Source organism: Leucoraja erinacea, chromosome 8 (assembly GCF_028641065.1).
Source record: "Leucoraja erinacea ecotype New England chromosome 8, Leri_hhj_1, whole genome shotgun sequence".
In the NCBI taxonomy this organism is placed as follows: domain Eukaryota; kingdom Metazoa; phylum Chordata; class Chondrichthyes; order Rajiformes; family Rajidae; genus Leucoraja; species Leucoraja erinaceus.
Genome location: NC_073384.1, coordinates 32,989,753 through 33,014,876, shown reverse-complemented (window position 1 = coordinate 33,014,876; position 25,124 = coordinate 32,989,753). Strand labels below are relative to the sequence as shown.

At 43.1% G+C, this 25,124-nt stretch overlaps 1 protein-coding gene across 6 annotated transcripts in view; it reads right to left on the bottom strand.

The window, feature by feature from the left end:
• map4k3a (mitogen-activated protein kinase kinase kinase kinase 3a) overlaps nucleotides 1-25,124 on the bottom strand; it is a 154,224-nt gene that overhangs the window by 94,843 nt on the left and 34,257 nt on the right. Inside the window, exon 1 of one of the 6 annotated variants that reach the window (XM_055639384.1) lies at nucleotides 14,775-14,793. The exons of the other annotated variants lie outside the window; for them this stretch is intronic. The gene's annotated coding sequence lies outside the window, so the exon portion shown is untranslated. Of the gene's footprint in view, nucleotides 1-14,774; nucleotides 14,794-25,124 lie in introns of those variants that run through there. 6 annotated transcript variants of the gene reach the window in all.

Genomic DNA, 25,124 nt, shown 5'->3' with positions numbered 1-25,124 from the left:
GTTTAAACCAGCATCTGCAATTCCTTCCTGCACATCGTAGAACAGTATCTGCCTCATAATCAAAATGTATATGTAAAGCAGACATGCAGAGCAAGTTTTTTTTTGTCTGGAATGTGCAGCTGGTAGCGGTAGTCAAAGCAGATACCTTAATGACATTTAAGGGACTTTGGGAAAGGCACAAGGAAAATGCAGGAAGTGGAGAGTTATAAGGAATGGGCGATGTTTCGTGGGTCGAGACCCTCCTTCAGACAGAAGAAGGGTCTTGACCCGAAACTTCACCCATTCCTTCTCTCCAGAGATGCTGCCTGTCCCGCTGAGTTACTCCAGCATTTTGTGTCTACCTTCGATATAAACCAGCATCTGCAGTTCTTTCCTACACAGGCAGGTAAGAGTTGGTCTTCAGAAATTAATCGGCCATGGGAGCAGAATTACACCATTTGGCCCATTAAGTCTACTCCTTCATTAAATCATGGCCAATCTATCTTTTCCCTCCCCATCCCATTCCCCTGCCTTCTCCCTCATATGAGTAGCAAATTATTTAGTCAGAGGGTAGTGAATCTATGGAATTTATTGCTAAGTCAATAAATATATTTAAGACAGATTCTTGATTAGTAAGAGTGTCAGGGGGTTTAAGGGGAGAAGTACAGAGAAAAGGGTTGAGCGGGAAGGATAGATCAGCCATGATTGAATGGCAGTGTAGACTTGATGGGTCAGATGGATTAATTCTTCTCCTTGAACACCCCTATTAATCAGGAGAGTCTTGGCATAATGTCACCGATATTGTAGGCCAAATGGCCTGTTCTTGTGTTGCATAGCTCTATGTAAAGCCACAACTACAGTAGCTCGCTAGCTACTTACTCCACTGTCATTTCAAAAAGTGCTGCCACCACAAGGCGTAGAGAGGCGGAGTCCAATTCAGCTGCCGGAGTATTGTTCAAACAGGTTACATGTGGCACGGCTGTGTTGCAACTCATGAACTAGATATTTTGAGTATAAAGACATACAGTTTGTGCAGTATTTGCCGATTTGTTTTATTAATACAATTTAATTTTTAAATTAAAAAATGTTACGACATGGTCCAGTGTATAATTGTTATATGAACATCAGTTGTCTGCTGAGTCCATCCCCCAGAGAAAGAGATGTGATCAAGCACAATGTTTGGCTTCAGTTTGAATGAAAGGCTGTAAAATTATTCAGATACAAGCTGATAAAGTTTAAACCTTTCTCCCCTCCAAAAACCCCGGAGTAAGAGGTTGAAATTCTTCTAGTCATATTGTGAGGGTTTTTTTTGCTAAAAGCCCCATTGCCTGTTATTTGTTAGGCTAATTGTCGTAGCCTTAATTTTCATTACACCCTTCTCGAATAGTAATGTTACACAAGCAGTCTACTGTTCTTTGTGAATCGTTCTACAATGTAAGTGAGAACTATATTCTGCACTCTGTATCTTCCCCTATGCTCTTGTTGTACTCTCGTCTGAACTGATTGTATATCGGGTGCATCTAATCTGTTTGCATAGCATGTAAAACAACATTTTCACTGTACCTCGGGTACACGTGACAATAATAAACATAACTAACATTTTTTTTCCAATTCTCCTTCACTGAACGGTGAGCATGGCTGCACGGTTGAATGGTGTTGCCTCACTGCAGTATTCTCTACAGACATCTATAACTCTTTCCGCTTGTCTGCTTTCAAACACTAAAGCCCATCATTGTCATTCTTGTGAAGCATTTCATTGTGTCATGGAGCATTTGCCTCAAATCCACAAAAGGGTAAACACTATCAAGAATAGACCTTTCCACGGTGCCCGCCAAAACAACGCAAACAAGCGAGTCTACGAAAATAAATTAAGCACAAGTCGCATAGTGGTAGAGTCACCGCCTCACAGCACCAGCGTCTTGGGTTTGATCCTGACCTGTCTGTGCGGAGTTTGCATGTTCTCCCTACGACCGCATGGGTTTTCTCCATTTTCCCCCGATTTCCTCCCACATCCCAAAGACGTGCAGGCTTGTAGGTTAATTAGCTTCTGTAAATTGCCCATATGTCAAGATGCAAAATTGAAATAACATTGAACTGGTGTACAGGTGTTCGTTGGTCGACATAGATTCGCTGTGCCGAGGGGCCCATTTCCACACTATATCTCTAAAAAAACTTGGATGCGACAAATACCTTTGCCTACTGATTAGATTCCCCAGACCAAGGCTATGAATGCAGTGAAGTAGACACACTTCTTGTTATCCTTTATTCTTTTTATTTCCAGGGACAGTTCGATTATATTCATATATTCGCGCATAATCTTTTTTTACTGGATAGATAGCACATAAACAGAAGCTTTTCACTGTATCTCACTGCACGTGACAACAATAAACTGAACTAAACAAAAACAAGGATCAAAGCACAATTCATAAAGTGGGGACAAGGAACTACAGATGCTGGAACCTTGAGCAAAACACAAAGTGCTGGAGGAACTCAGCGGGTCAGTCAGCATCTGTGGAGAGAATGGATTTACGGCATTTCAGATCAAGACCCTTCTTCAGACCAATCAGTCGGAAGGAGGGTTCGACCCAAAACATCACCTATCCCATGTTCTCTAAAGATGTTGCCAGACCCGCTGAGTTACTCCAGCACTTGTGATTAGCTGCAAACCTACTATTGTATTTAAGACTTAACAAAATGAGTACACTGCTTGAAGATCAGAAAGGTTTTCTACTAAATCAAAGGGTATCCAAGAAATTGATCATGATGAAGAATAAAAGAGAAAACTATGAAGAAAAAGAAAAATTGCCAAGGAAAATAGCAAAAATCTATATGGTTCCTTTACAATGTGGAACAATTACAATATGAACAGGAAATGACAAGTACCTTTAAAAATGTTTGTGTCTGCCTTTGGTGTAGCAATGACAAAGAATAGCTGTGGCAAACCAAGGATTTAACCAGACCCATCAACTTAAAAGTAATTAAATGGAGCAGTGAGGAAATCGTGGAAAACCAGAGCTAACAAACCTACAGGAACCATTGATTTAAAACATGTTTTTTTTTAAAAGAGAGATTGTGATGGAGACAACGACTGTGTTGGTTACATGATTACAATCAAGCCGTTCATAGTGTACAGATACATAATAAGGGAATAACATTTAGTGCAAGATAAAGTCAGCAAAGTCCAATCAAAGATGGTCCGAGGGTCACCAATGAGGTAGATAGTAGTTCAGTTGCCTGATAACAGCTGGGAAGAAACTGTCCCTGAATCTGGAGGTGTGTGTTTTCACACTTCTATACCTTTTGCCCGATGGGAGAGGGGAGAAGGCTGCTGGCCTTGCCGAGGCAGTGAGAGGTATAAATGGAGTCAATGGATGGGATAAATTGAGTCAATGGAAGGGAGGTTAGTTTGTGTGATGGTCTGGGCAGTGTCCAAAATTCACTGCAATTTCTTGCAGTCTTGGTCTGTTTAGGTCGGTTCCCAAACCAAGTTGTGATGCATCCCGATTAAATGCTTTCTACGGCGCATCTGTAGAAATTGATGAGAGTTGTTGGGACATGCAAAACTTCCTAACTAAGCCTTTTAAGGCCGGAGAATGTATACAGTATGTGGATTTTCAAAAGGCATTTGATGAGGCTGTACACAAGAGGTTATCACAATATTCATATGCAATTATGACAGGTAACTATTTAGTTTATAGATACAGCATGGAAACAGGCTGTTCAGCCCACTTAGTTCATGCAGACCATCAATCATCTGTTCACAGCTAGTTTGATATTATCCCACTTTCTCATCCATTTCCTACACATTAGGGGCAATTTAGAGGCCAATTAACCTACCGACAATAGGTGCAGGAGTAGGCATTCGGCCCTTCGAGCCAGCACCCCTCATTCAATGTGATCATGGCTGATCATCCCCAATCAGTACCCCGTTCCTGCCTTCTCCCCATATCCCCTGACTCTGCTATTTTTAGATCCTTGGGATGTGGGAGAAACCGGAGCACCCGGAGCAAACCAGCACAGTCACAGGGAGAACGTGCAAACTCCACACAGACAGCATCCAAAGTCAGAATCAAACCTGGATCTCTTACGGCTCTGTCAGGTGTCTGTGACGAATTGGAAATGAATGCATAATTATTGGAATGCCTTGACCTCAACTATTTACAATTTACATCAACAAGCAGATGCTGGAACCAAATATGGGAAAATAAGCTTAGAAGAACCAAGAGAGGGTGAAAATGGATAAAGACCAGCTGAGTGACTGAGCAAGAATATGACAGAAAGAACAAACATTCCACAACTGTACATAACTTGAAGATTGGGGAAATTAGTCTTCACTTGCCTCACATAAGCCAATGGGCAGGGTTCTAACATTTTCACAGAATGGAGCGGAAATTAAACTTTATTTAAGAACATTAAGTTTGAATAATAAACTCATCATTAAGTGAAACAGACAGAATGTACCACAGATAATTCCTGAAACCATTCGAGCAATGCAGTAACACAGCCAGAATGTTTATTTTATTCATTCTTGCAATGCGGGTGCCCTGGCAAGGGTCAGCTTTTATTCCTCACCAACAACTATCCAAAAAATGTGCTAAATGTCTTAGAATCAGAGTCTCATGATGTCAAAACAGGCCCTTTGGTCCGACCTACCCATGCTGACGACATGCTCCATCTACACTAGTCCCACCTGCCTGTGTTTGGCCCATATCCCTCTAAACCTGTCTTCTCCTGTCCATGTACCTGTCCAAACTGGTTTTCTTTTTAACATTCTGACAGTACCTACCTCAACTACCTCATTTGCAGCTCGTTCCATGGATCTACCACCCTGTGTGAGAAAAATTGCTATTTTCTGATCTGCAGTCAATCCCTTATCTGCATCAAGAATTTGCCTTGAGTTCCCAACTCTAAACTTCATTTTTAATGGAGTTCAGGGAAGCAGGGAAGATGAGAACCACCAATAAACACACAGAAGCCCATCAGCCAACATAAGAGGAATCTGAACTTTTGGCTGAAACCAGCCAGACAATTCCTTAAGACTGCAGACACTATAAACAAAACAGGATTCCACCGGACTGCATAAAATCATTTCCTCCTTTGTCTTACTTACCCCAAGTACATTTTGCCACATTAACATGGATTGAATTGCATAGCACAGAGCAAGTAGTACAGCAAAGTCCACAATGTCTGTGGCAAACATGATACCTAGACTATCTCTTATCTACCTGCACATAAATCCATATTCTTCTATTTGCCATTTTTGACTTGCTCAATGACATCCTCTTTACAACCAACAGTCTGTAAATTTGTTGACTGATGATTTTTACATTTATCTAAATCGTTGATGTATTTTAAGAAAAACAAGGGCCCTGACATGGAACTTTGTGGAAACACCATTCTGGTCACAAACCCTTACCTCCTTTAACTAAGCTGGAAACACCATCTTCACCTTAAAATGGTGAAGTTCCATTAATCAAAGCCATTACACGGACAAGACAAAGTGCTGGAGTAACTCAGCGGGTCAAGCAGTATCTCTGGAGAACGTGGAAAGGTGATCAGTTCGGGTCCCTTCACGTCACCTGTCCACGTTCTCCAGACATGTTGCCTGACCCGCTGAGTTACTCCAGCACTGTGTCTTCTTTTGTACACCAGCATGTACAATTGCTTGATTCTCCATTATACTAAATGGATGGGAGACTTGCAGTTGCAGAGTGGTTGCACTGTGTGGCAGCAGAGGCGTCAGCACATGATGTCACCAGCAGAGGAGAGGCCTCAGCACATGACGTCCATGGGTTGACAAAACAATATCAAGGAAATTTTGATACAACTCCACACAGAATCAGAATGATTGCACCCTTTTGCAAAAGCAAACCAGTTAGTTTAATTCTCTGTTTCTATTCCTGAAACCCTCTGCAAGTATTTTTTTTTTCCTTCAAGTTTTTACTGAAATCTCAATCTCTTCCCATCCTGGCTTAAAATAATGAATTTCACAGCGCCACGATTCACTGCAGGCATGTTATTTTTTGAAAACAATCACTTTTAGATCCACTACTCAGCCTCCTCAACCAAGCCTCTCGCAACAAAGCCTCAGCACTTCTGACTCAAACACAGCCCACAGAATTCAAAACAGGCAGGTGAACGGGAGAGCAATAGTGATAGGAGACTTGTAACCCAAGGTTATGGGAGACTTGTAGCAGACGAGTACTTATAACCCAAGGGTCTCTGTCCAACAACTCACAAGACATGATAGGGATAGGGAGAATGTCTTGCCCTGGTTTAACATCCCAAAATGCATCTTCTCACACTTGTCAGAGTTAAATTCCATCTTAAATTCCAACTAAATTATTACCAGATGTCACTGGCAACTTAGAATTTCCACAAATGTATGTGTGAACACGGAAGTCTAAAAATTACCATCAGTAATTTGTTATCCGAAGTTCACAATGGAAGTGGGAAGGTGGGCTAAATGACTAACCTGTGGAGCAGGGGTCCCCAGAAGCTTGGTCTTTAAGCATATACGTACTTGCTCTCCTGGGCCTGACGGAGGAATCGCTGACTGAAGACCTCAGTGAGATTTATGTGCTCGCTCGTCACTGATCAATGCCTGAGGTTGTGTTGAAGCCAGCAGTGTGCACATTCCTACAGGCAGATGATCACCAGATAGGCTTAAACTGAAACTTAACTTGGACATTCTCTTCATAAGTACATGTGCTGTTGCATATATCTTATAGGGATGTGTAAGATCATGAGAGGAGTAGATGGGGCGAATGCATGGTGTATTTTACCCAGAATAGAGGAATCAAGAATTAGATAACATAGGTTTACGGCGAGAGCTTAATTTATTTTAGAGACAGTGCGGAACCAGGCCCTTTGGTCCACCGAGTCTGCGCCGACCAGCGATCACCCCGTAACTAACACTATCCTACACACTAGAGACAATTTACAATTGTTCCAAAGCCAATTAACCTACAAACCTGTAGGTCTTTGGAGTGTGGGAGGAAACCGGAACACCAGGAGAAAACCCACGCGGTCACAGGGAGAACATAAACTCCGTACACACAGCACCCTCGGTCAGGACTAAACCCGGGTCTCTGGTGCTGTAAGACAGCAACTCTACAGTTACTCTTGTTCGGCACGGACTTGTAGGGCCGAGATGGCCTGTTTCCGTGCTGTAATTGTTATATGGTTATATGGTTACAGCTGCGCAACTGTGCCAAGAGGGGAAAGATTTAATAAGAACCCGAGGGGCATGTTATATTTTACACAAAGGGTGATTGGTATGGAACTTTGGAACTCCAGCACTCTGTGTCTCTCTTCAGTGAAAGCATGTCTGCCCCTTGTATGGCCTTTTTCACTCTGCACAGCCTTGCCACTTCTTCAGGAATGTTGAACAATTTGTCAATACAGTGACTTTATACAAGCAACTAAACGATGCCCACAGCCATAACTCTCATCCATAACAAGAGGGTGGAAAAAGTAACAATTTGGGCATAATCTTCTGTAGTGACCAATTGACACAATTCCAACTCCTCTACTCTTCTGGTGCCCGTGCTAGCTGACAGACTCGCTGCTTCAGATAGATGACTTTTGTGGGTATGTTTCCTCAGCTATTTATAGGCTCAGAGTCATACAGCATGGAAACATGCCCTCTGGCCCAACTTGCCCACACTGACGAACATGCTCCATCTAAACGAGTCGGCCTGCCTGCGTTTGACCTATATCCCTTAAAACCTGTCCTAACCATGTACCTGTCTAAATGTTTCTTAAACGTTGCGATACTACCAACCTCAACTACCTCGTTCCATACATCCTGCCGGCAGCTCGTTCCATACACCTAACACCCTTTGTGTGAAAACGTTACCACTTAGGTTCCTATTAAATCTTGCCCCCCTCACCTTAAAACTATGTCCTCTGATTCTCAATACCCTTCCCTGACCTTGCAGCAGTGCTCACTGAAGAAGGGTTTCGGCCTGAAACGTTGCCTATTTCCCTCGCTCCATAGATGCTGCTGCACCCGCTGAGTTTCTCCAGCATTTTTGTATACCTTCGATTTTCCAGCATCTGCAGTTCCTTCTTAAACTCAATAAACCCGTCTGTGTACAAGGCCTGCCACTTGCTGCCGTCAGCTGGTACACACAGCCACTGTCTCCAAGACCAACATGGAACTGGGTACATGGGCAAAATGGTTTCACTGCAGAGGAGGGATTGCCAAACATTTTGTTTCTGTGCATGCACTTGCTCCTCTGGGCCTGATGGATGAATCATTCTCTGAGTAAGCTGACTGGTCTTGCTTTCCTCCCATTTTTTCCTTGAGGTTTTGCTGGCAGAGCTATAAGGGGAAAGATCATTGTGCATGTTTGCACACGTTAAGGTCTTCTCATTTGCTTTGTATGCAAAGTTCTTTTTTCCAGGGTAGGGAAACCGAATATTGGAGGCCATTGGTTTACAGCAAGAGGGGAAAGACTTATAGTGGACCTCAGAGTGGTGGATATATGGAACCAGCTGCCACACGATGTGGTAGAAGCAAGTAAAATTACATAATTTAAAAGACATGTGGATATGTACACGGATAGCAAAGGCTTAGAGGAAAATGGGCCGACACAGGCAAGTGGGACGAGCTTAGGCGGCATCTTGAATAGCATGGATGATAGGCCAAAGGGCCAGTTTCCGTGCTGTAAATCTCAAAGACTATAATATTGCCCTTGAGGCGAAGGCGAGGGAGGGGGGCTGGAGGAAGTAAAGATGACACATACCCAAAACATGTTCCTCTGCATAACTCCAATAAGATACAAAACAGTATACCTTGAATTAAATCCAAAAGACGCCTTTGTTCAGCTGTGGTGCCACAAAACAAATTTTGTTGAATAAAACTATTTTAAAATCAATTCAGAAACAAGGAACTGCAGGTGCTTGTTTACGAAAATAGACACAAAGTGCAGGAACAACTCAGCAGGTCAGGTGGAGATTGATAGGTTTTTGATTAGGTCAGGTGTCAGGGGTTATGGGGAGAAGGCAGGAGAATGGTTTTGAGGGAAGGGTAGATCAGCCATGATTGAATGGTGGAGTATACTTGATGGGCCGAATAGCCTAATTCTGCTCCTATAAATTCTGAACTAATGGATCGGTTACTCCAGCACGTTGCGTGACATTTTGAATCAGAAACTCACCTAGATTAATGGTTACACAATCAGGTCATGAAAACAAAAGACAGAAGCCCGAGCAGGCCATTTGACCTTTGTACCTTCCTGGCCACTCAACGAGATCATGGATGAGTGACAAAAAGAACTGCGGATGTTGGTACCTTCCACTAAATACAAAGTGCTGGAAGAACTCAGCGGGTCAGACAGCTTCTGTGATGGAAATGGACAGGCAACGTATTGGTTCCGGACCTTCTCCAGATCAAGGCACTTCTACATCAGTGCCACACTAACCCCATATCATTCAATTCACAAAAAATGTAAAAAAATATCAATCCCATTCTCAAATACTGGATGCCTGACTCATCTTCTGCCAACAGTATGAACATTGAATTCTCCAATTTAAGGTAAGTACAGTGCCCTCCATAATGTTTGGAGTTAACAAGGTTAATTCCCGGGATGGCGGGGCTGTCATATGCTAAGAGAATGGAGCAGTTGGGCTTGTATACTCTGGAGTTTAGAAGGATGAGAGGATATCTCATTGAAACATATAAGATTGTTAAGGGCTTGGACACGTTAGAGGCAGGAAACATGTTCCCGATGTTGGGAGAGTCGAGAACCAGGGGCCACAGTTCAAGAATAAGGAGTAAGCCATTTAGAACGGAGACGAGGAAACACTTTTTGTCACAGAGAGTGGTGAGTCTGTGGAATTCTCTGCCTCAGAGGGCGGTGGAGGCAGGTTCTCTGGATGCTTTCAAGAGAGAGCTAGATAGAACTCTTAAAAATAACGGAGTCAGGGGATATGGGGAAAAGGTAGGAACGGGGTACTGATTGGGGATGATCAGCCATGATCACATTGAATGGCGGTGCTGGCTCGAAGGGCCTATTCCTGCACCTATTGTCTATTGTTTGGGACAAAGACCCATAATTTATTCATTTGCCTCTGTACTCCACAATTTGGGATTTGTAATAGAAAAAATCACATGTGGTTAAAGTGTGCATTGTTAGATTTTATTAAAGGCCATTTTTACACATTTTGGTTTCACCATGTAGAAATTACAGCTGTGTTTATACATAATCCCCCCCATTTCAGGGCACCATAATGTGTGGGACATGGCTTCACAGGTGTTTGAAATAGCTCAGATGTGTTTAATTGCCTCCTTACAGCAGGTATAAGAGATTGCTCAGCACCTAGTCTTTCCTCCAGTCTTTCCATCACCTTTGGAAACTTTTATTGCTGTTTATCAACATGAGGACCAAAGTTGTGCCAATGAAAGTCAAAGAAGCCATTATGCAACTGAGAAACAAGAATAAAACTGTTAGAGACATCAGCCAAACCTTAGGCTTACCAAAATCAACTGTTTGGAACATCATTAACAAGAAAGAGAGCTTACTAATTGCAAAGGGACTGGCAGGCCAAGGAAGACCTCCACAGCTGATGACAGAAGAATTCTCTCTATAATAAAGAAAAATTCCCAAACACCTGTCCGACAGATCAGAAACACTCTTCAGGAGTCAGATGTGGATTTGTCAATGACCACTGTCTGCAGAAGACTTCATGAACAGAAATACAGAGGCTACACTGCAAGATACAAACCACTGGTTAGCCACAAAAGTAGGATGGCCAGGTTACAGTTTGCTAAGAAGTACTTAAAAGAGCAACCACAGTTCTGGAAAAAGGTCTTGTGGACAGACGAGACGAAGATTAACTTATATCAGAGTGATGGCAAGAGCAAAGTATGGAGGAGAGAAGGAACTGCCCAAGATCCAAAGCATACCACCTCATCTGTGAAACACGGTGGTGGGGGTGTTATGGCCTGGGCATGTATGGCTGCTGGTACTGGCTCACTTATCTTAATTGATGATACAACTGCTGATGGTAGTAACATAATAAATTCTGATTAATCCTATCTGCTCAAGTTCAAACAAATGCCTCAAAATTCATTGGTCAGCGGTTCATTCTGCAGCAAGACAATGATCCTAAACATACTGCTAAAGCAACAAAGGAGTTTTTCAAAGCTAAAAAATGGTCAATTAAGTGGCCAAGTCAACCTCCTGATCTGAACCTCCTGATCTTTTTTCACACAGAGAGTGGTGAATCTCTGGAACTCTCTGCCACAGAGGGTGGTCGAGGCCAGTTCATTGGCTATATTTAAGAGGGAGTTAGATGTGGCCCTTGTGGCTAAGGGGATCAGGGGGTATGGAGAGAAGGCAGGTACGGGATACTGAGTTGGATGATCAGCCATGATCATATTGAATGGCGGTGCAGGCTCGAAGGGCCGAATGGCTTACTCCTGCACCTAATTTCTATGTTTCTATGTTTCTATGAACACAATTGAGCATGTCTTTTATATGCTGATGAGAAAACTGAAGGGGACTAGCCCCGAAAACAAGCATAAGCTAAACTTGGCTGCAATACAGGCCCTGGCAAAGCAGCACCAGAGAAGACATTCGGCAACTGGTGATGTCCATGAATCGCAGACTTCAAGCAGCCATTGCATGCAAAGGATATGCAACAAAATACTAAACATGACTGCTGTGTCCCAAACATTATAGTGCCCTGAAATGGGGGGGGGGACACTATGTATAAACACTTCTGTAATTTCTACACAGTGAAACCAAAATGTATAACAATATTCTATATTAAAATCTGACAATGTACACTTTAACCACATGTGATTTTTTTTTTTCTAATACAAATCTAAAATTGTGGAGTACAGAGGCAAATAAATAAATGACGGGTCTTTGTCCCAAACATCATGGAGGGCACTGTGTATAACCTTCCCCCTCCCACTCACCCTTCTGCCTCTACTGGACTCTTACCTACTTCTCCTCTCCCACTCCCCTTCCACCAACATTCCTTCTTCTAACCTCACGATTTGCAACTTTTCAATCCTTTTGTCTCACACCATCTGTTTTTTCCATCTCTGGCCTTTAACCTCCATCTGCCTATCAAACCCACCTCACCTGTATCAGGCTTTGTCCTCCCCTGTCTTTTCCAGCTTTCTCTATCTAACCCGCTCCCCCACCTCCGCCCCCCCCCAAAAACAATCCCAACCCAAAACGTCACCTACCTACATTCTCCAAAGATGCTGCCTGACTCGCTGTGTGCTGAGTTACTCCAGCACCTTTTATCGCCTTTCCACATCTATTATACGGCATGCCACGATGGAATACTCTCTGCAGCTTAACGCCACCCTGGAGGAAGCATTGCGTGGCACCCCACCCATCACCTACTACACGCCCCTGCACCCCTGGTGCACGCACCATCTCTGCACCATTTATCATCTGCAGGGACTGATCACCTCAACTGCTCCACCAATATCTCCCAGCGCACGCGCGCAGGGATGTCCCTCAGGGAATGTTGCCAACTGACCCATTCCATTGCAGGACTGAATGCTGAGGGACTCACAGAAGCTTGGTGCAGCCAATGCCAAGGCTCTGTGAAATGGGACTGAGGTCCTTCTGCTGCTGGATATTGAGGGGCAGAGTTCGGTGGGGACACCCCTCAAACAAAGGAAGGGAGATCACCACAGGGGGCCACAAGTGACAATGGTGTTTGTGTAAAGAAAGGTGCATGCACTACTATGACACCATTTAATGTATAGATACACAGTAAGTGTGCAGAGTTCTTACTTTGTATAAACTTTCATTTTGAACAAAGCTTATTTTTGGAAAAAAGTATCTCCTAAACTCTCTGCGCTTAAAACACGCAACACAGAACTGTTTGATGCCACTACTAATGGTTCAGATGAAAGCCTTGCAGATCTGCCAAGGCTGCCCACTAAATACACAGAGATGTAAGCAATTGAGAAATTATTTTTTGACCGACTATAATCCGAGTTCATCCTGTGTCAGCAAATTCCACCACTATTACAATCTTAGGAATATACAGTGTTTATTTCAATCTCTTTAAAGGAATACTAATTACTTATTCCTAACATTTCTTAGAAGTTTTTTTACAGTAATTATTCTTTTGTTTGAAAGGCAGAATTGGTTGTAGCTAGCAATAATGGATCGTGTGTATGGGTCAAGTTGCTTGGTCGTGATGCTACGGAACCACACATTCATTAACATGCTTCAGAATCTCCTCTTTGTGAAAGTGAACAATGTAGTCACAATGGCAATATAACATGACAGTACCGTGCCACCTTCAGTAGCTGAAATAAATCCCTCTGTACAAGCTGCTGTCAGACTTCAGTGTATTCCACCAGTGTCAAGTCAAAAATGTCTTTCAGAGTTCACCGAATAAGCAGGAACAGCAACATTCCCTCTGCGATACGAGGGGGAAACCGGAGCACCCGGAGGAAACCCGCGTAGTCACAGGGAGAAGGTGCAAACTTCAAAGGACAAAATGCTGGACTGCTTGTTTCACATGACATGTCGCGGGGTGACGCCTTTGGTCATGAGCAGTCACCCAAAGAGTCGTATGTTTTTCTGGTCGCTGCTGGATTTTCAACATTTTGAAAATGTTCGTTGACCTGCTGCGACCATGACGGGTGCCGGGCAAGTCGCCGAAAAAATCGGATAAGTGGGACAGGCCCTTAAGGATTTAGACTGAAGGTTGTCGGTCCTGATTTGTCATGGTTTTTTTCTCATTTTCAGATCTCTCCCGCCACCCCCTCGAACTACAATCAGTCTGAATAAGGGTCCTGACCTGAAACATCACCTATCCACGTTCTCCAGAGATGCTGCCTGACCCGCATAGTACTCCAGCAATAAATCCTAAGGTCCTCAGACCTGAAACCTATGTCATGAATGTAATAAAAAGGAACTGCAGATGGTGGTTTATACCAAAGAGAGACTCAGGGTTAGTTCAGCAATTTACTATAAACCAGCATCTGCAGTTCCTTGTTCATAATGTTATTACATTACAGCAGCAATACCAAAGACTACGCTACAAAAGTAGACACAAACAAGTCAGAAAAGGTGAACCCGAGGGCTTGAAAGACACTTCCTTTTGCGAGCCAAGGCCGAGAACAAACGGCATAAAGGTTAACCCAAATCTGCGTAAACACAAAGCCATAACCAGTGTACTGCGTTTTGTTCTCACTACATTCCAGGAAGGATGTGAAATCACTTGTGGTGCTCCAAAGGAGATGCAGGAGGATGTTATGAGGAGCGAAAGAGTTTAGTGATGTGGAACGATTGGACTGGCTGGGGTCACTTTCTCTGAAACAGATTTACCGGTAGTAAAGCTACGAGTTAACGGGTTTAATTCCCTTAGCTCAGAGATTTATAATTAAAGGGCTATAAATCTAAACTTACAGACAGACGGGGTTAGAGTGAAGTGCATAGAGTTTGTTTACCAAAGACTGGCGAGAGTCTGAAGCTCCCTGCCTTAAGTGGGCATTTGAGACAAAGCTTTAGCGAAAAAAAAGGCAGCTGAACAGCATCTGTTTGAATGGATTGAAAGATACAGCGTGTAACAGACCCTTCAGCCTACCGAGTCCACACCGACCATCGACCACACTAGTTCTATGTTTCCCACACACCCCCCCCCCCCCCCCCCGCCCCACGCCCCACCAGCACTCACACCCATTTCTCCCTCTCATTCCACCTCATTCCTTTCTTTGGCTTCACAATTCGCATCTATCCTTATCTCACACCTTTTGGCTTTTCAGCTCAGGCCTATATCCGAACCAAAACGTCACCTACCCACATTCTTCAGAGATACTGCCTGACCCGCCGATTTACTCGGGCACTTTGTGTCTTTTTTGCTGTGAACATTACACATGTATTTAAGAGCAAAGCTAGGGTCACAGAAGAGAACTAAGCAACTTAGAGTAAACATGTCGAGGCAATCACAGAAGCACTTTCAAAGGAAAAAATTAAATGTCATGCCACACAACAACTTGGACAGCCAACTTAAAAACTTACCGAAGCAAGCAGGCTTTAAGGAATATTTTAGACATTTAGAGGTAGAACTACTGCAGTTATTGCAGAGAATTCCACAGTTTATCACCATGACATTTTTTTAATGTCACATTCACCAGCGGTAAAGCACAAGGAAGAGGCCAGAATCAGAGAAGCGGTTCTCCGGAAGGTTACAGGCTTGGAGATTACAGAGATAAGCAGGAACAAAACGTTGCATTGAAAATACGGTGAGAATTTTTTTTTTTTTTTTTTTTTAAAGGTGATGTTTGACCAGAAGCCACGTAGGTCAGAAAACATTGTAATGGTCAGCAAAGTGAAACTGATGCAGGCTGCTTGCATATAGGCAGTCATGTGAAACATCTGAAGGATTTTTGCAGATAGAATAGATAGGGAAGTCATGGAGCTGTACAGCACAGAAACAGGCCCTTCAGCCCGCCTTTGTCCAAAGTCAAAGTCAAATTAAACAAAGATGCAGTGAAATGAATTTGTCAGGCAGCGATACACTTAAAAAAAAACACACAATACACAATAGAATTGAACACAAATATCCACCACAGCATTCTTCATTGTGGTGGAAGGCAACAAAGTTCAGTCAGTCCTCCTCCTTTGTTCATCTGTGGTCGTGGCCATAAACCTTCCATAGTCGCCGTTACGGAAGGCCGGATGTACAGACCCTCTCATCAGGATGATCAAACCTCCGACGTCAGGACAGTCGAACACACTCTGCTGCTTGGAGCGCCCAAATCAGGACTTTCCTACTGGAGACCGCGGCTTCAGGATGGTATAGGTTGCAGGCCGGCGGTCGGAGCTCTTCTCCGGCGATCCCTTGCAAGGGATCCCAGACTCCGGATGGTAAGTCCACGCCACGCCCGCGGCTAGAAGCTCCGCAGACCACAGCCCCATGATGTCAAAGTCACGGCAGCGATTGGAGCACTCCTCTCTGGCGACCCCCGGCAAGGGTTCGCCCACTCCGTGATGGAAAAGTCCACTCTGCGCCTGCTGCTGAAGCTCCGGGCCCGACTCCAGGAAAGGCCGCTCCAATCCAAGTAGTTAGGCCGCGAGGATGGAGACATGGAAAAAGTCGCCTCTCCATCAAGGAGGCAACCAAAAAGCAGTTTCCCCCTTTCTCCCCCCCCCCACAAGACATGCCGAGAGACACCTAAACTAACATTTGGACACACTAAAAAAAAACCCCAAAAAGTCGAAATTAACGAACACGCTACTGGCAGGGCAGCCGACTCGCAGCGTCCCCAACCGACCATGCTGACCTGGTAGGCATTCCTGGCGACTTTCATTAGCCTGCATTTGGCCTGTAGCCTTCTAAACCCTTCCTATCCGTAGACTATTTCTGTACACTTGGCTAATCGAGTATGATAATCCTTTACAGAACTGTATGTAAGAAAATATTTCCACTGTGCATTTGAACATGCAACAAAAACAGCACTATTGAACCATTATCATCCAAATGTCTTTTAAAAGTCTTAATTGAATCCACTTCTGTAGCTTCCTCCAGCAGCTCATTCCAGATACAGACTACCCTCTAGGTGAATTAGTTGCCCCTCAAATATTTTCCCTCCAACTGTAAACCTATGCCCTCTAGTTTTAGAATCCTGTACCCTGGGAAAATGATTGTGCGTTCACTTTATCCATGCCCCTCATGATCGTGTACACCTCAATAAGGTCGCCCCTCAGTCTCCTAGGCCTCAAAGAAAAAGTCCTGGCCTATCCAACCTCTCCCTATAACTCAAGTCTGCAAGCCCAGGTACCATCCTGTTGAATCTCTATCCAATTTGAACCAGGTAATGCTGTGAATTCCCGAGTTTATCACCTTGACATTTTTTAATGTCACATTCACCAGTGGTGAAGTATGAGCAAGAGACACCCTTTCCAAGTTAATTATATTCTTCCTACACACAGTACTTGTATGCTGAACACAGATTTATCTTCTGCAAAACTTCTGGGCTTCAAGAAAATCAATCATTACTGATGCGGAAACTGAAAACTCCCAAATAAAGTAACAAAAAAATAAATAAATAAATAAAATTGTAACTCAAGGCTATCTTTGCTTTAAAAAGTTTGCAAACCAGTTCATAAATCCCATTAAATTGGACATAACTGTTACATTACAGATAACCTAAAAACAATTTTTTAGTATAATTTCACCTCCAGTGCAATGCCAGGGTTTTAACTTTGGTGGGTAAATGTAATTTCTAAATCACCTGGGTACTAAAGAGACCCCATTTCAATCATGACCTTCGGTGTTGACCGTGTGGAGTTTGCATGTTCTCTGTGTGATCACGTGGGTTTCAATAGACAATAGACAATATGTGCAGGAGTAGGCTATTCGGCCCTTCGAGCCAACACCACCATTCAATGTGATCATGGCTGATCATCCTCAATCAGTATCCCGTTCCTGCCTTCTCCCCATATCCCCTGACTCCACTATCTTTAAGAGCCCTATCTAGCTCTCTCTTGAAAGTATCCAGAGAACCTGTCTCCATCGCCCTCTGAGGCAGAAAATTCCACAGACTCACAACTTTCTGTGAGAAAAAGTGTTTCCTCGTCTCCGTTCTAAATGGCTTACCCCTTATTCTTAAACTGTGGCTCCTGGTTCTGGACTCCCCCAACATCGGGAACATGTTTCCTGCCTCTAGCGTGTCCAAACCCTTAATAATCGTATATGTTTCACTAAGATCCCCTCTCATCCTTCTTACCTCCTCCGGGTGCTCCAGCTTCCTCTCACATTCCAAGACGTGCTGGTGTGTAGGTTAATTGGCCCTCCATAATTTGCCCTTGGTGTATAGTGGATGAGAAAGTGGGATAACAGAACTAGTGTAAACAGGAGATCGATGGTTGGTGTGGACTTGATGGGTTGAGGCCATGCTGTATCTCTGAACTAAACCAAAAATTGCACAAATCGCTATGTAACAACTGCAAATTCAGTTCAATTTTAAGCATGAAAATCTGAAATTTTATGGAGACATTTGATTGCTCAAAAGGTAGCAGAAGCCCACCAGAAGTCGTGTCTATCTCTGGGTGATTGACAGTTAAATTGCAAAAGTAATTTGTCACACTGACTCCAGCCTAGCCTCTACAACAGAAATCCAGTTTGCATTGCTTCCATGAAGCAGAATTATCAATCACTACTTGCCAACTTCTTGAAAGTGAAGCTTCTGAAAATATTTTGAAATAATCTCTGGCAGGCAGTAAGTGACAGACCATTTAATGTATGAAGCAATCCATTAAAGCCAACTTTTGTTCTTGAAAATAATGTACTGAGGAAAAACAATCCACAACTTGTTTTTCTTTATTGTACAGGATCAGTGTGGCCTCCAAGATATTTAAAGCTTTTCACAATAAAGTACCACATTAAGCCTATGAACCAACACTGTGTACTGTGGACAGCCAATTTCATATAGCAACTAAAAATCATCCTCATATAAAAGTTGTGAAGATGAGCAGCAATAAGTTAATTATGGGTTAACCAAGAAAGATCGCAATTCAAGATTGCAGTATGCGGGAAAAATGTGAAGTCAGCCATTTGAGAAGACGATAAAGAAAATCTGAATATTTATTTTAAATAGTGAGAGATTGAAAAGTGTTCAGAGGGACCTGGATGTGCCAGTGCAACAACCACTCAAGGTTAATATGCAGCCACAGTAGCCACATAGGAAAGCAAACCATATGTTGGTCTTTTACCTCAAGAAGATCTGGGGTTAGTTCAGGACAACTGTGATGCCAAGCTACAAGATCACCTCCAACCTCATTGAATGCCAGAGATAGTACAAGGGGACAAATTAACCTGCTTTCATTTTTACATTTTAGAGCCTGAAGAAGGGTTTCGGCCCGAAACGTTGCCCTTTTCCTTCGCTCCATAGATGCTGCTGCACCCGCTGAGTTTCTCCAGCTTTTTTGTGTACCTTCATTTTTACATTCTTGTTCAGGGATGGTGACAGAGCTCAGGGCCAGGTCAGCTGAAGGTATGTCTACTGATGGTAGAGACTAAGTTTAGGGAACAGAAAGATTCGGAGGATTGAAGAGATCTCGAGGGCTTGTTGGACTGTTGAAAATTAGAGATACGGGTCGCTGTGAAATAGGGGGAGCAGTAGTTTAACGATGTAGAGGAGATTGAAAAGGACGAGATTATTTTGAATAGAGGACTGCCAGATATGGAATCAATCAGATCAAGAGACAAGGGTGCTTAATCATTTATACCGGCAACAGAACAATGACATTCTAGTTGCTGCAGGTTTACAGGCCCATTAACACAATTAATCACAGACAAATATGTAACAATATAATAAATTAATGACAAGACTGATAGGTAACCATAATATGCAACGCCAAATTCCATAGTACACCAACAAGTACACAATCAGCCGCAGTGCAGTCAGCAAGCATATAGGTGATGGTTGTTTAGTTCAGAGATACAGCATGGAAACAGGCTCAGTCGCCTGCTCTACTAACCCTATACCCATGACTGTGACCGGTTACCAACTCCATCTCTAAATTCACCGGCGACACCACCATTGTTGGATGAATTATGGGTAACGATGAGTCAGATTATAGGAGGGAGATTCATCGTCTGATTGAATGGTGCCATAACAACAATCTAACTCTTAGTAAAATCAAGAAACTGATTGTTGACTTTCTAAAAGAAAGGACGGGGATCCACAAACCCATCTTCACAGACAGGATGGTGGTGGAGAGAGTCAACAACTTAAAGTTGCTGGACATGCATATCTGTGAAGTTCTGTTCTGGACCAAACACATTAATGCAATCATAATGAATCCTCATCAACGCCTCTACTCCCTCTGAAGAGTTAGGAGATTTGGTATGCCAATGAATACTCTCTTGAACACTGCCCAGTCCATCACGGGTACTGACCTCCCACCATCGAAGAGATCGATGGTAGGGATCAAAAAGGCAGCCAGCATAATCAAAGATCCACACCAACTTGGCCACACTCTCATTTCACTTCTGCCATTGGGAAGATGGTATCGGGGCCTGAAAACTATGATATCCAGTTTCAGGAACAGCTTCTTCCCAATAACCATCAGGTTATTGAATGCTACAAACTCCAACTAAACTCTAAACTAAAAACTGCCCTGGTTGCACTAGGTTATCTTGGGCTTTGTTTAATTTTTGCACCATATTGGATTGTTTAAACTATTGAACTTTTTTTGTTTGATATATTATCTATTGAATACTGTGTTTACGTGTCTTAGCAGGAAAATCAGAGCAATTTTTAAAGATATGGTCTCCTTTCATTGATTTATTACAAGTATAGTATGGTACAACTCAACTCTGGAAATTAACCGTTTCTGAACTGGGTGATGGGTGTGGTGAGATATGAAGTAGGTATATCCCTTCTCTGTTCCTAATCTTTCTTTCTTTTTTCTCTTTCTTTCTTTTTATTTTTCTTTATTTTTCTACAAGCTATCACTTGTTAACCCCAAGCACTCCAAGGGTTTACACGTCACAACTTCTTTCACTCTTTCCTTTTCTCGCTTTCTTTTTCTTGTGTTATCTTTCTTTTGTTAAATTTAAAATAGAAGTTGTACACGAAATGTATTATGTCCTATGCCACGCTTTATACTACTGTACACTGCTTCTAATTTTAAAAATAAATAAATAAAAATAAAAGGATACTGTGTTTACAAACCTGCATGCTGCTGCTGAAAGAAATAACTTTATTGTTCCCTTTTCAGTACACACGACAATAAAATACTCTTCACTCTTGAACATTATGTTTTCAGATTATTTCAATGAGTACAGAGATTGTCCCAGATAGAACAATGAAATTCTTACTTGCAACAGCACCATAGAAAACATAGCAGTCTGTAAACAATATAATAAATTGATGAAAGCCTCTCCAAATGCAGACCCCTGGGAATTCGAGGCCATAACGCAGGAGCTAGAAAAGAAGCCAGTTCAGGCAATTCTCTCATCATGACTGGAAAGCGGAGAATAAAATCAAGCAAGGGGGCAGCACGGTGGCACAGCACGATTAAACATTACCCAATCCTCTGGCTTCCGCTCATCTTTGCTACGTTGTACTTTTCTTTTTATACTGTCCCTGACTTCCCTTGTCAGCCACGGCCGCCCCTTACTCCCCATGGAATCTTTCTTCCTCTTTGGAATGAACTGATCCTGGACCTTCTGTATCGTTCCCAGAAATACCTGCCATTGTTGTTCCAGTCATCCCTGTTAGGGTATCTTTCCAGTCAACTTTGGCCAGCTCCTCCCTCATGACTCCATAGTCCTCTTTGTTGAACTGTAACAATGGCACTTCCTATTTATCCTTCTCCCTCTCAAATTGTAGATTAAAACTTACCATATTATGGTCACTACCTCCTAATGGCTGCTTAACCTCAAGTTCCCTTATCAAATCTGGTTCATTACACAACAGTAAATCCAGAAATGCCTTCTCCCTGGTAGGCTCCAATACAAGCTGCTCTAAGAATCCATCACGGAGGCACTCCACAAACTCCCACAAACCTGATTTTCCCAGTCTACCTGCATGTTGCAATCTCCCATAACAACCGTAGCATTACCTTTACGACATGCCAATTTTAACTCCTGATTCAACTTGCACCCTATATCCAGGCTACTGTTTTTGGGCCTGTAGTCCCATTAAGGTCTTTTTACCCTTACAATTCCTTAGTTCTATCCATACTGACTCCACATTTCCTGTTTCAATATCACCCCTTGCAAGGGACATAATTTCATTCCTCACCAACAGAGCTACTCCACCCCCTCTGCCCACCTGACTGTCTTTTCGATAGGAGGTATACCCTTGAATATTCAGTTTCCAGCCCTGGCCCTCTTGTAGCCATGTCTCTGTAATTCGACAAAACAGAGACCACTGAGTTACTTCAGCACTTTGTCTTTTTCCATTTTAGTGGGATGGCGCTTTTAATTGCATTTTAGAATCTAATAATTTTTCAAATAAATGAAGTTGGACTGATTAATCAATAACACTGGGGAAAATAATTAAGTATCAATTTATGATTATTATCCTTTGTAAACATAGAAGAGTGTCACCATAATGCCAAGTCCAACTCATTTATGTTTGCACATAACCCATATCTCTCCATTCCCTGCATATCCATATGCCTATCCAAAAGTCTCGTAAATCGTATCCAAATGATTTCCGGCATTCTGTTCCACACTCCATCTTCTTTTGATTTTGATCTTGAATTGTTTGCTCATCATACAAAATTTTGATTTCCATTTGATTCATTTCAATCTTCAAAGCTGTTCACTGCTGCAATATTTTATATTCATTATTTTGACACTGGCTTGAAAGTAGCTTATTGTTTTTGAGCTGAATCAAAGATTGTATTTGAAAATACTTTTTTTGTTTTGCAGAACACATGCATCTCTTGGCAAAGCAAAAACAAACTTGGGGGTCAGGCAGCATCTGTGGAAGGAAATGGTTAGAGGACGTTTCGGGTCAGGACCCATTTACTGACAATCCCTCATTGTCCTCAAGAGAGTAAAAGACAATTTAAAAAAAAGACATTTGTAAAAAATATAATAATTTTTAAAAGTCCACAGTAGTGCAAGCGATGTTCAATGGTGTTCAGTTGCGGAGGTAGTATTAGGGTTGTGCGGGTCGGTTTAAGAATCTGATGGTTGTAGGAAAGTAGCTGTTCCTGAACGTGGTGATGTAGGACTTCAGACTTCTGTACCTCCTGCCCTCCGGTAGCAGTGAGAAGAGGGCACGGCCTGGATGGTGAGGTTCCTTGATGATAGATGCCGTCTTCTTGAGCTAGCGACTTAAGGCAGAGGCTTTAGATGGAGGGGAGGGCTGTGTCCGTGACGTACCGGGCCGAGTCCACCACTCTCTGCAGCCTCTTGCATTCCTATGCGTTAGAATTGGCATAGAGTTTTTGAGAGCGAGTTAGAATTAGCTCTTTGGGCTAAGGGAATCAAGAGGAAAAGCCGGAACGGGGTACTGATTTTGGATGATCAGCTATGGTCATATTGAATGGCAATGCTGGCTTGAAGCACCAAATGGCTTACTCCTGCACCTATTTTCTATGTTTCTATATGTTTCATACCAGGCCATGATGTGAAGAACGGTCTCAACCCGAACATCACCTATTCCTTCGCTCCAGAGATGCTGCCTGTCCCGCTGAGTTACTCCAGCATTTTGTGTCTACCCATGATGTAACCAGTCAGGATAGATTATACATTACACCTGGAAAGGTTTATAGGAGTTTTCAGAAACATGTTGAATTTCAACTTCTATGAAAGTAGAGGCGATTGCACACCTGCTGTGTGATTACAACTCTGTGCTGGGCACAGGATAGGTCACCCACGATGTTAATGCCCAGGAATTTAGACTATACTTTAGACTATAAAGATACAGCGCAGAAACAGGCCGTTCGGTCCACTGAGACCGTGCCGACCAGCGATCACCCCATACACTAGCACTGTCCTATATACTAGGGACAATTTACAACTTTACTGAAGCCAATTATCCTACAAAGCCGCACATCTTTGGAGTGTGGGAGGAATACTGAACACTTGATGACACCCACGCAGACACCATCCGTAGTCAGGATCGAACCTGGATCTCTGGCACTGTAAGGCAGCAACAGTACCGTTGCGCCACTGCACCGCCCCTAATTTGAAGCTGCTAACTCACTCTGCCAAACGTTGGATTTTTAAAATAGCATTTGAAGTTAAGATTGTTGAAAGATTTATTATGAAATGCATAGTTGGCTTTGAAATGTTTTTCCGTAATGCAAGAATTATGGTTTAAAAAAACGTAGTCATTGCCGAAAGAAATGCGTTTGATGTTGAATATAACAGGAGACATGATGCTAGTGGGAAAGTGAGAAGTGACCTTTCCGTGCAGTGAATGTTTATGACTTGGAACTCGCTGCATGCATAGCGGGATTGCAACCAGAGCACTCGAAAAGCAATTACAGATTTAACGGGAGAAAATACTTAGAAGGCCGTCAGGAAAGGGAACTTATTGGAATACTACAATGCTCTGGACTGAACTTGGTGGGCCAATTATGAATCCTGCTGTGTGAATCGTTCAAATGTGTTTATTTTCCGTGAATTGTTCTGGCTTTTAACTTTCAAATAATCCCTCCTTCAAACTGTCATAATTCTTTATCCAAATATTATGTGTCCTTGCTGAACAGTTTATTTTTCTATTATTCTATGTAAGTCGATGTTGGAATTTGCCAGTTGGAGGAAGGGAAAACCACCATGGAAGCAGCCCGTATTAACCCCTTCAATCCATCATAGAAGCAGCCCGTTTAACCCCTTCCTTCCACCATGGAAGCAGCTTGTTTAACCCCTTCCTTCCACCATAGAAGCAGCCCATTTAACACCTTCCTTCCAACAGACAGATTGGAAACCAGTATCAGGAGAAGTTTATTTGCCTTACAACAACAGAACCTTTGGCAGCATGATGCCTAGCATTGTGCTGCTGGATAGTATTGCACTGAAGCAGGGAGCTGGTGCTATAAAGCTGCATATTATTCCATTGAAGCAGGGAGCTGGTGCTGTAGTGCTGCACCAGGGGCACCACACGGTTGGCAGCCTCGCCAACAGTCTGTCTGTGTTTTCGTTTTTTTTTTTTTTAATTTTTAGTTTGTTTTAAAAGTTTGTGTAAATGTTCTCTGTTTTTGTTTTATGCGGGGGGAGGGGGAGGGGGAGGGGGTCAGGGGACACTTTTTTTCATTTTCTTACCTTTCCAGAGATACAATTTTTTTCCGGATTGCATCTCCGGTCGCTCTGTAGCCTACCATTGATGGAGCTGGAGGCCTCCTCAGACTGACTTTGAGCCCCAAGGACTTAACATCGGAGTCGATCCCTTGCCTGGGATCGCTCCAACCTCTGTCTGCGGACTTTACCAGCAAGAGCTCGCAGTCTTGGGCGAGGCTAATGGGAAGCTCCAACGATGCAGAGGCTCGACCAGCCCCGACCCGGGGTTCGATCACCGGCGCGGGGAGGCTGACATCCCCCCCGATGCAGGAGTTGATCGCCCCGATGCGGAGGGCCAAAACACAGCCGGCTTCAGGAGTCAAGATCGTCCCGTCAACGGAGGGCTCGAGGCCCCCTATCGCGGGAGAGCAAAGGAAAGAGATCTGAACTTTTTT